Source organism: Octopus bimaculoides, chromosome 3 (assembly GCF_001194135.2).
Source record: "Octopus bimaculoides isolate UCB-OBI-ISO-001 chromosome 3, ASM119413v2, whole genome shotgun sequence".
Taxonomy (NCBI): Eukaryota; Metazoa; Mollusca; class Cephalopoda; order Octopoda; family Octopodidae; genus Octopus; species Octopus bimaculoides.
This window is the reverse complement of record NC_068983.1, coordinates 110,466,426-110,476,390: the sequence shown is the minus strand read 5'-3', so window position 1 is coordinate 110,476,390 and position 9,965 is coordinate 110,466,426. Positions and strand designations below refer to the sequence as shown.

The 9,965-nt window shown below is 34.0% G+C and overlaps 1 long non-coding RNA gene across 3 annotated transcripts in view; it reads left to right on the top strand.

Annotated features, from left to right (window-relative positions):
- LOC106875189 (uncharacterized) overlaps window positions 1-9,965 on the top strand; it is a 118,277-nt gene that overhangs the window by 103,650 nt on the left and 4,662 nt on the right. For 2 of the 3 annotated variants that reach the window (XR_001410092.2, XR_001410091.2), the window contains one exon: window positions 8,383-8,576. This is a non-coding gene — a long non-coding RNA (uncharacterized LOC106875189). Of the gene's footprint in view, window positions 1-5,692; window positions 5,804-8,382; window positions 8,577-9,965 lie in introns of those variants that run through there. The other variant, XR_001410090.2, reaches the window with a different exon arrangement.

The window sequence follows — 9,965 nt, the reverse complement described above, 5'->3', positions numbered from 1 at the left end:
TATATACATTTAAGGTTCATTCCGTACCGTAAGGAACGTAGTAGAGTACAAAATAGAGCTCGTTCACCCTTAGAACTATCAAATAGCCGGTAGTATTGCAGTATACTTCCAAGTCTAGGGTTAGGCAATCCTCGTCTACCTGTAAAATGGGATCTAGCTGTATTTCTTCAGGTTATATACAATTGTTGTCTCCGTTAATTACAAAACCTTCGACTTCCATGTTAGATAGATAGATAGATAGATAGATAGATAGATAGATAGATAGATAAATAGATAGATAGATAGATAGATAGATAGATAGATAGATAGATAGATAGATAGATAGATAGATAGATAGATAGATAGATAGATAAATAGATGCACATTAGCAAGATGACAGCAAAGTGCAGGCAACTGGTAGGATGGAGACTGAGGTCCTTCAAGACAAGTGACCAAGAAACTATGTTGACCCTGTGGAGAACCTTTGTTCTCAGCCACCTTGACTACTGCTCCTTTTTATGATTACCACATAGTGCCAAACTAACAGCGGAGATTGAAGCAGTCCAACGCCACTACACTAAAGAGATTGAAATAGTGCAGCGGATGAACTACAGGAATAGGCTGGGGAAACTACAGCTTCACTCCCTGGCGCGAAGGCGTGAAGTCGCGCAATAATATACATATGAAAAATCCTAGAAGAGCTAGTTCCTAACATTGGCATTGAGTGTTATAGAAATGCCAGGACTGGCTACCATTGCATTGTACCAAATGTACCATGCACTCCATCTAAATTCAGGACCACCTATTGCAATAGTCTAGGGTTCAGGATCCCACAGCTCTTCAATCCTCTGCCACAAAAGTGAAGAAATTTGCATAAGGTAGAAGTAGATGTCTTCAAAAAGGAACCAGACATCCTTCTCTCCACAATACCGGATCAACCAACAGTCGCTTTTCACGGGTTTCGGGATTTGATGCAATCATGCAAATTTTTCTTGCCAAGTTGAAAGGTATATTTATTTTAGTATGTTGTGGGTGGCAGGAGGGGATTAGACGATATTGCTTTAAGTCAGTTGGTTTGAAGATGTCGATGCCAATTTCAGTATTTCTTTTTATGATCAAGATGTTCAGGAAAGGTAGTTGTTTGTGGCTGTATTCCATTGGGAACTGGATACTGTGGTTAATGCTGCTGATTAGGGTTTTAATTTTGAGAGTTGTTCAAGGTTATGTGGCCACAGAATGAAACAATCATCTAGGTAACATTTCCAGGTGGTGAGTTGAATTAGTATTTTTGAAAGTTGTTTCCAAATTTCGGTCTAGTGTGTTCGCATATATGGACTTCCAAGTATGCCATGACAAGGTTGGTAAAAGTAAGGGCTACCTTCGTTCCCATTTCCGTGCCCGAGTTTGTTGAGAAGTGATGTTGTTGAAGTTAAAGAAGTTGCTCTGTAGAATGAGTTTCATTCCTTCAACGATGAATTGTTTTTCGATTCGGTCACGAATGTCATCTTGGATTTTTCCAGCCAGTATTGTATGGCAATTATTACCGTATTCGTCCACACTCCCTAACTGCGGAACTTGCATCTTCCTCTTAGAGGGCTCAATATACAAATTTAAGTCAGGTCATAATTTTACCATAAAAAATCACTTCACCTGTGCTTCCCAGAATTTAATCTGTGTTCTCAAATGTGGAAGATGTGATTGAGACTACATAGGTCAAACTAGTTTAACATTGATGAACAGACTAATGGTGCGCAGGCAACAAATCAAGGACTCCACGACTAGGAACATTCCCTTAAGCAAACACTTAGACCAATGTCCTGTAAAGATAAACTCGAAATACCAAATTTTCCTTCTCTATCAATGCACCAGAAACACTTCAACCCAACTCCGTTTAAATAAAGAAAGCATAAGCATTAAAAAGTATAAACCACAGCTGAATATTCTTTAGAAAGACGAAAAACCCTAGAGGAAAGGGGAAAAGACTGAATTTCTCCACAAAAAACAACCAGGAACAACAAACAATTTTGAAAACTTTAGTAACAGTCTTCCACCCGGGTTTCGAACCGCAACTCTAAATCACCATACAAACACCTATCTCTGGACCAATGAAATTTTACAAACACGAGTTGCTAACGTCACCTAACTTTAGACCAATCAAAACTGAACTTCAGTAAATACAAGAAAATGACCCTTTAAGAGAATCAACCAACCGGAACGACTGGGAAGTCAACCAAGCAGAACGAGAAACTTGACCAACGGGAAAAACAAGACATCATCAGTACTTTAACGAATTAAAAATCAGATTCGCTCGCGGAAAAATTATAAAAAGACCGGATTCCAAAACACAATTCTACAAGCGATAGTTCCTACACACGATGGAAAGAGGATCAGAGAAATTGTAAACCAAATCCCTTTGTTTATCTTCCTTATTCCCTTTATTTTTTCATTCTTAACTCAGTATGACTGAAACTTTGATGATATTCATTTCTTGTCGATCGCTACTAAAACTAATGAGCTTTACACATTCAAACAAAATGGTGTACAGTTTTAATACTATTGACTCTCATGAACATTTAAATTTGTCAACATCGAAATTTTTTAACATGTTTTTCTAATTCATAATTCTAAATTTGTCTGTTATGAACATCTAAATTTGTCAACATTGAAACTTTTAAAAATGTTTTTCTAATTCATAATTCTAAATTTTTACCATTGATAAACAAAAAATACTGTTGAAGCTAGTTTGGTATATATGTAAATACATTTATTTTAAACAATTACAAGTTTTTCAAATTTAGGTGCACTTTCAACAACAAATTTGCCTATATTTTCTCCTGCGTGGAAATTCACCCTAAAACCTATAATACATCCACTGACCAAAATCCTCCTGTACCTACATACTTCTATTCTGTGAATCTTTAAAAACAATCCCATGACCTGAAACTGAGACATCTACATGTACACACCTGTCTACAAAGTTTTACATATTGATGAAGAGAGGAAAATAGAAACTGTTGACCAGTTTGAACTAATTAAAGGTGTCGTGGTGGCAGTGTTGAATGAGAGCACTGACTAATCAAAACTTCTATTGTAAATAAAGATTTAAGACACATAAGCATTTTCTAATGTCGTTCGAATTAGGATGGCGTAGCATATATATCACTACATTACAGCGTATGCGATATACCCTAGGTATTTGTTCCTTCAACAGATATAAAATGTTTATTCAATGTAGCATATCTTCGTTTCCGAAATATTCTATAAAATAGTGTATAGACTCATAATTTGTTTACGAAGTATTGATATTATTTATTAATCAACTTTCGTTATGCGATGTGAACAATTGGTATATCGAAATAATGTAAAGCTTAAATATATCCACTGATATACTATATAATGCTAGACAGACATTTTTATTGGAGTTCATGAAAACTAGGTATGTTCAAGAATAAGGTAAATGGAAAGCAATTAAATTTATTACAATTCTTTGGTTTTATAGAACTGGGTGGAATTAATTGGAACAATGTGAAACAGGCCATTATTATCTGATTTGATAATATGCGTATCTTAGTTAATTACCGAATCGCCTGACTGTAAGCTAATATATAATTCTATTTATTGATAATTCTATAGTTTACTCATAATAAGAAATTTAATTAATGGAATTAACATTTCGGCTGTATAACCTAATTATGAATTCCTTAATTAGGCTCAAAGTCACATTTCTTTTGTAAAGTGGAATGTGACTGTGTGATGTCCATGCATTTTAAGGGGCATAAGTGGAGTAATTGCTATGGACTTAAAAACGAAATTGGTTCGCAAAGTTTACTTGCCCACAGCTTTTTGTGCAAAAGCGCATAATATATGTTCTGTTTTTAAAATTTTTTTATAATCTTTCCAACGGTTTGTTTCAAACTTTGCAATCAATAACTGAATTTTATTGAATTAAAATCCGCCATTTTAATTCCTTCATACATTTCTATTATAATTACTGTTATAGTTGCCGTATATCTATAACACTTTACTCGTTGATGCTGTAGAAACATAAGTTCATAAAATATGATTAATAGGTCAGTCAATGATGTTAGGTTCATAAAAGTAAAATATACAAATAATGAAATTATAAAACCAACATCTTCTAACAGAGAATGATGGCTATTTTTATAAATGTATATATAGTAGTTTTAGTATTATAAATCTTTGGATAAACATTTTATTCGGGAATAAACAGGTGTATTCAGTGCAACCATATGATCTTTAAAACAATTCTGTTGAACATGTTTAAATCTTACGTCTAGAACTGATCTTTTTGTGGTTGTTACAGTGGGTTGAGATCAGTCGCGATTAGTCTATTGACCCACTAAATGTATTCACTCATTCAATAGTTTAAAGAAATACAATGCAACCATGGAACACCAGGCTGAGGTGCAGCATGATTACAACTTACGCAGTCTATGAAACTGCCCCAAACCATAAGAAACACATAACTTATGTTTGCTAACAGAAGAATTCAAATATTATATGTTAAAACAGATATGGTATAATGAACAAAACAAGTCAGAAGAATGAAACAAACATTATATTTTCAGGACGTTGATAAAATAAATGTCATGAGCTTCGAAAAACAGAGCACGGTGGGCGTTAAATTGTGATATATGTTCCAGCTCTTTTCATTCTGAGTACAAATTACACCTTGATCTATTTGAATGATAAGCGTAATAAGTCATTCAGTTTTGCCTACGCTTTGGTCCTTGGGTGTCTTTTGTGGGTGTACAACTTCCGACAAGTAAACGGTCAAGATTCTACGTTGAAGATATGATATTCCCCCTTTCCCACCACAGTTATAAGCCCAGTAAAACTACCAACTACATTAGAATTCTCTTGAGTATATTCTTTCTTACTTCAGCACAAAGCCAGAAATTAGGAGGAGTATGGAAGTCGAATATATTGACTGCAGTGTTCAATTGGTACTTAATTTATTGACCACGAAAGAATGTAATGCAAAGTCGATCACAGCGGAATTTGAACTCAGAACGTAAATCCGGACAGAATACTGCTACACATTTTTCCCGGCGTGGTAACGATCCTGCTAGCTTGGTGCCCTAAGCTCAAAGGATGAATTCACTTTCTTCTGAAATTCGAAAGCAACTTTATTATTCATGACCATATTTTGAGTTCTGTCTTAAATTTAGCACAATCTTTGAGTTATTACTTAACTAGGATGTGAACTCAGATCATAGAATTGAAGCATAAATGTTGCAAGTTATTATTATTTTTTTTTTTTTCATTTGTCTGAGCTGCAAAATATTTTACAAATCCTCTACCATAAGTGAACAACTGGATGAATTACACGTGTATGTGCCATTGTCTAAAAACACTAAACTTACAACTTCATACATGATAAATTTTGTTATATTAGTATCTTACTCAATCCACTGGGAAGCAATTTCCAGGATTTCAGGTGGTACTGACAAATGTAAAAACAAACTATTTCTTCAGACTAAACTTAATTGACCTTCTTTGGAAAGAATTATAAATATAAATCTTCAAACATGCAAATAGTACGTGCAGGTGTTAAATTTCAATATATGAATATTTGTTGATTATACGTAGCTGGTGAGCGATTTTTTTATCCGTCATATACAGCTGTTGTTTACTTAAGTGGAAATCAATAGATAGAAAGTTGTCTGTTTTTTTATTACCTATTAAGTAAATATGTTTCTTTAAATGGCAACAAGAAGCATTTGTCATAAGGGTAAGAGTTTCTTATATAATGATCTCTTAAGCCCTTCTTCACTACAACACTTGATCGCTGCAAAGAAAGGTAAAATATGGTCAAATATTTTGAATAATGTCTTTATCATGTTTATATGTTCATAGTTAGTCACTAACAGAAACACCGCCTTCCGGGCGGTTTCCGGCTGGCCACTTGGTAATATGTTCACGTTTGATTCGCAATTTTAATGATTTTAATGATATTTTACGTCTAATTATTTTTTGTATAATAGTGCTCACGTGCTTAGTAAATATTTCTTTCATTATTTTATCACAGTCATAATCTCTCTTTTTTTTAACGCTAGTCCAGTAACAGTATGAGAAGCAGTTTGTCAAGTTTTACCTTCCCTTCAACACAACATAGAGATTTCAATTCAGCAGCCCAGCTATAAGCTTTGCAGTGTGTTTGAGAGAGAGAGAGAGAGAGAGAGAGAGAGAGAGAATGGGGAGAGAACATTGCAAACAATGAATACAATAAACAGTAAATGAATAAATCTTATAAACAAAAGGGTATTACTACAAATGTACACGCCCCCGAATTTGTGGCCTCATAACATCCAGAGAAATGGATACATTTTAAAACAAGTTCCGACAAATACCGTTTAGATGTTGTGGCTTCAGAGTATATAGAGTTTTATGGGAAATAAGTTTTCTGAAGGGGTGGAAAGAGAAGTTTCGTAAAATTCACACCATTTGACTTTTACCCCGTCATAACTTTCAGGAAAATGGGTATCTTTTAATGAAAGATTATACAAATCTTTTCCAAACAGCACAGATTGCGATTATAAAGAAATGGAATTCGTGGGGAAAATTTTTTCGGGATTTTCCCCATATTTTTTAACCGCAGCGTTCGAAATGGAGGCATCTATGCATGAAAAAATGTTTGAAAACTTTCTTTTTACACCCTGGTGAAAAGTGAGGATTCTGTGGGTTTTTTCTAGAAACAGCAGCGAAACCTCCCTTGAATTATTCACCTTTCTCTCTGAAAATATATACAATTTGCCTTTTTTTAATTTTTTTTTATTTTTTACCTAAAAGTCTCCTCCCATAGTTTTTACGTTATAAAAGAAAATCGCCAAAATTGGTCCGGATAGTTATTCTCGTAAGGTTCAGAGCGTTCCAAACAGCTATAACTACAAAATCATTTTAAGATTATGTTTTACCAAAATTAAAGATGTATTTTTTAAAGTTTTCATTCAGTAAATCATGTTTTTACATTACGTATACGTTAATAGAATAAATTGTCAGTTTTCCTATTAGTGAAAATTAATTTAAAACGAAAACATTGAAAGAGAAAGTGAGAGACTTTGCAAATGAAAATGGAATACTTCGTACTGAATGTAATGAACATTGAAATTTGTGAGGAACTGGACGAAAGAATGCAATGAATATTTAAATTTGCGAAAAATTGGAATTAAAAAATTTCTGTAAACTTGAGAAATCGAAATTATATGAAATTATATAGAATATGAATTTATAAAAATATTTCCAGACGGTCAACCCTTTAATAATTGCTTTGTTTTTGTACCTTTAGTAGCTGTTACATACCTAATTCATAAGCAGCTTTTTCCATTATAAAATAGATGCACTTTCATATACAGACATAAATAGATACCCTTATAATCATTAAAATTTATTTAAATCTGAAATTATGCATTCAACTTATTTATTAATTATTATGTGAATATTTGATATTTAGTAGACATGCCCTTTGGATTTTTCAATGAAGGATTCTATAAGGCATGCTACTGATCAGATGACGAATATTCTTTTCGAGAATTTCTTGCCAAGTTTCATGCAGTAATCTCAAAATATCTGACTTTGACGATGCTTTCTTGTTTTTTTTCGTTTCACGAAGCGTCCTGTCCATTATGTCCCAGAAGGGTGCAATAGGGTTCATATCTGGTGACTGGCTGGCCATAGAAGTTTTAATGCCATTTTTTCTAACAAACCTTGGACATTTTTAGCCGTGTGACAAGGATACACATCTTCCATAAATAAAGAGTCTTCTTTAATCATTTCAACATTGGAGAAGAGTGGAAGGAGTCCTTTCTGCACTATAGATACATATTTATCTGAGTTTATGTTTCTATCACACTCCGCCAACTCTGATTGACCATTGCACCAAATTGCTCCCCAGACCATCACAGAATAGCTACCATGATTCATTGTTGGCAGCAATCTTTATATGTCAAAGTTTTGATCACAGTATCTTCAGACCCACGCTCAACCACTGTCAGAATATACAGCAAATCTGGACTCCCAGAGAGTATGATAGTGTCGCAAAACGCTAGCAACTACTCCATCATCTGACTGACCCAATCTGTTGTGTTTATTCATATATAGTTTTCATTTACTATGTAACCTTGGGGTTTTCTGTCTCTATTTAATTAGAGGCGTTATGTGTCATCCGAGATTTGAATCTGAAACGTCGCCTAATCATCTTAGCGATTTATAGGTTCAAAAGCAATGGTCATTCTCTGACTGCCCATAATAACCAACCTTAATAACAAATAATTAAGCATATATATATATATATATATGAGGGAGTAATATGTATGTATATTGATAAGCATATTTTTTATTTGGATGTTCCATTGGTTAAAGCTGTTTCCAATTCTATTTCAGATATTCTATTTCTCCAAGAGATAAACGATGAATTCCAAAATCCTCTTCTTCTGTCTGCTTGTTGCAGTCGCACAAGTATATTCTATTGAATATAAGGAAAAATGCTTTGGAATGTGCTTAGCTTGTTATCAAGTGAGCTCACGTTATTGTCCAATGGATATAAGGAGGCCAGAAAGCGTTGAAGGTTGCATTAAGTATGTATAGCATTTCGTATGGAAATTGACATCATTAAAAATACCTGTATTCATTAATATTAAAATATCCTTCATAATTTACGTTTAACGTAATTGATACACACACACGCGCATGCACGCACACACAGACACACACACACATATATATATATAATCCATATTGTCATACACACACAAGTATGTACATATATACACCTACGCATTTACATCATTTAGACATACATGTGTCGGTCAGTTAGATGATGAATTTGCTGATTTATGAGATCACGTTACAGAACAACTTCCAATGATTCACCCAGCAGTCTTCTCAGCAGTTTCAAGAATCGAGTCGTAGTCATCTTGCCTTTTCTGTTTACTGCTTCAATAAATAAAACACAAGCCCGAAACAATAGATTAGCATAATTACTGAGCAGCGGACATGATGTTTTATGGTAGCCTCCTTCATCGACTCTTTGAAACAATTAGGCTGTGCACAAAGTGTGATAAAGCGTTAAACAGGAATCTAACTTAGTTGATGTCATATATCATGCCCTCATTTATTGTTTAGTGCAAAGATTTCCGGTTGGCCCACAATATAGACAACAAGAAATGGAACAATCTGATCTGTACTAAAAGAAAAAATAATAGAGTTGTGTAGCGTACACTGCGCACAGACAGGAATCTGCTGCATAATATACTTTATTGATGTAGCAGTGTTGCTGATATATCAGCAACATCATAAGTATGCAGTTTTATTTGAATCTTCATTTCTGTTAATCTTTTAAGATAGTTCTGATTTCTAATATTTTCATACTTGCCAACGCAGTACAGTCGTGACGATTTCCAAATGTCACATCGAAAGATTAACAATTATTTTGTTATCTAGTATTTTGACGCTAGTGGTATCTAGTATATTGCACGGGTTTAAGTGTCAACCGTGAGTTGTTCGATACAGTGTTGCTTTTGATGCGTTATAAATGTGGTTCCGTGTAGTTCATCACCGGGATAGAAATTAAATGTGGATAGCATTTCTCAAGCTGAAATATCTGGCGAAACTATTCGCATTATCGAATGTTTGCCCACATTTAATTTCTACCGAAAATATATTGATAGAGTTTGGTGGAATATTATTTTCTAAATGCTACTAAACAATTTATACAATTAGACAGACGTCTTTGGTTAAGATATGTACTTATCAACCACATTTTCTAAGTGGCTTTGTTACAAAGAAACTGTATGGAATCTCTTCTTGTACACATGCACACGCGCGCACACACACACACACATACACACACACACACACACATACATATACTTATACATCTATACATACCTATACGCAGACACACACGCACACACACACACACACACATATATATATGTATATATATATATATATATTATATATAT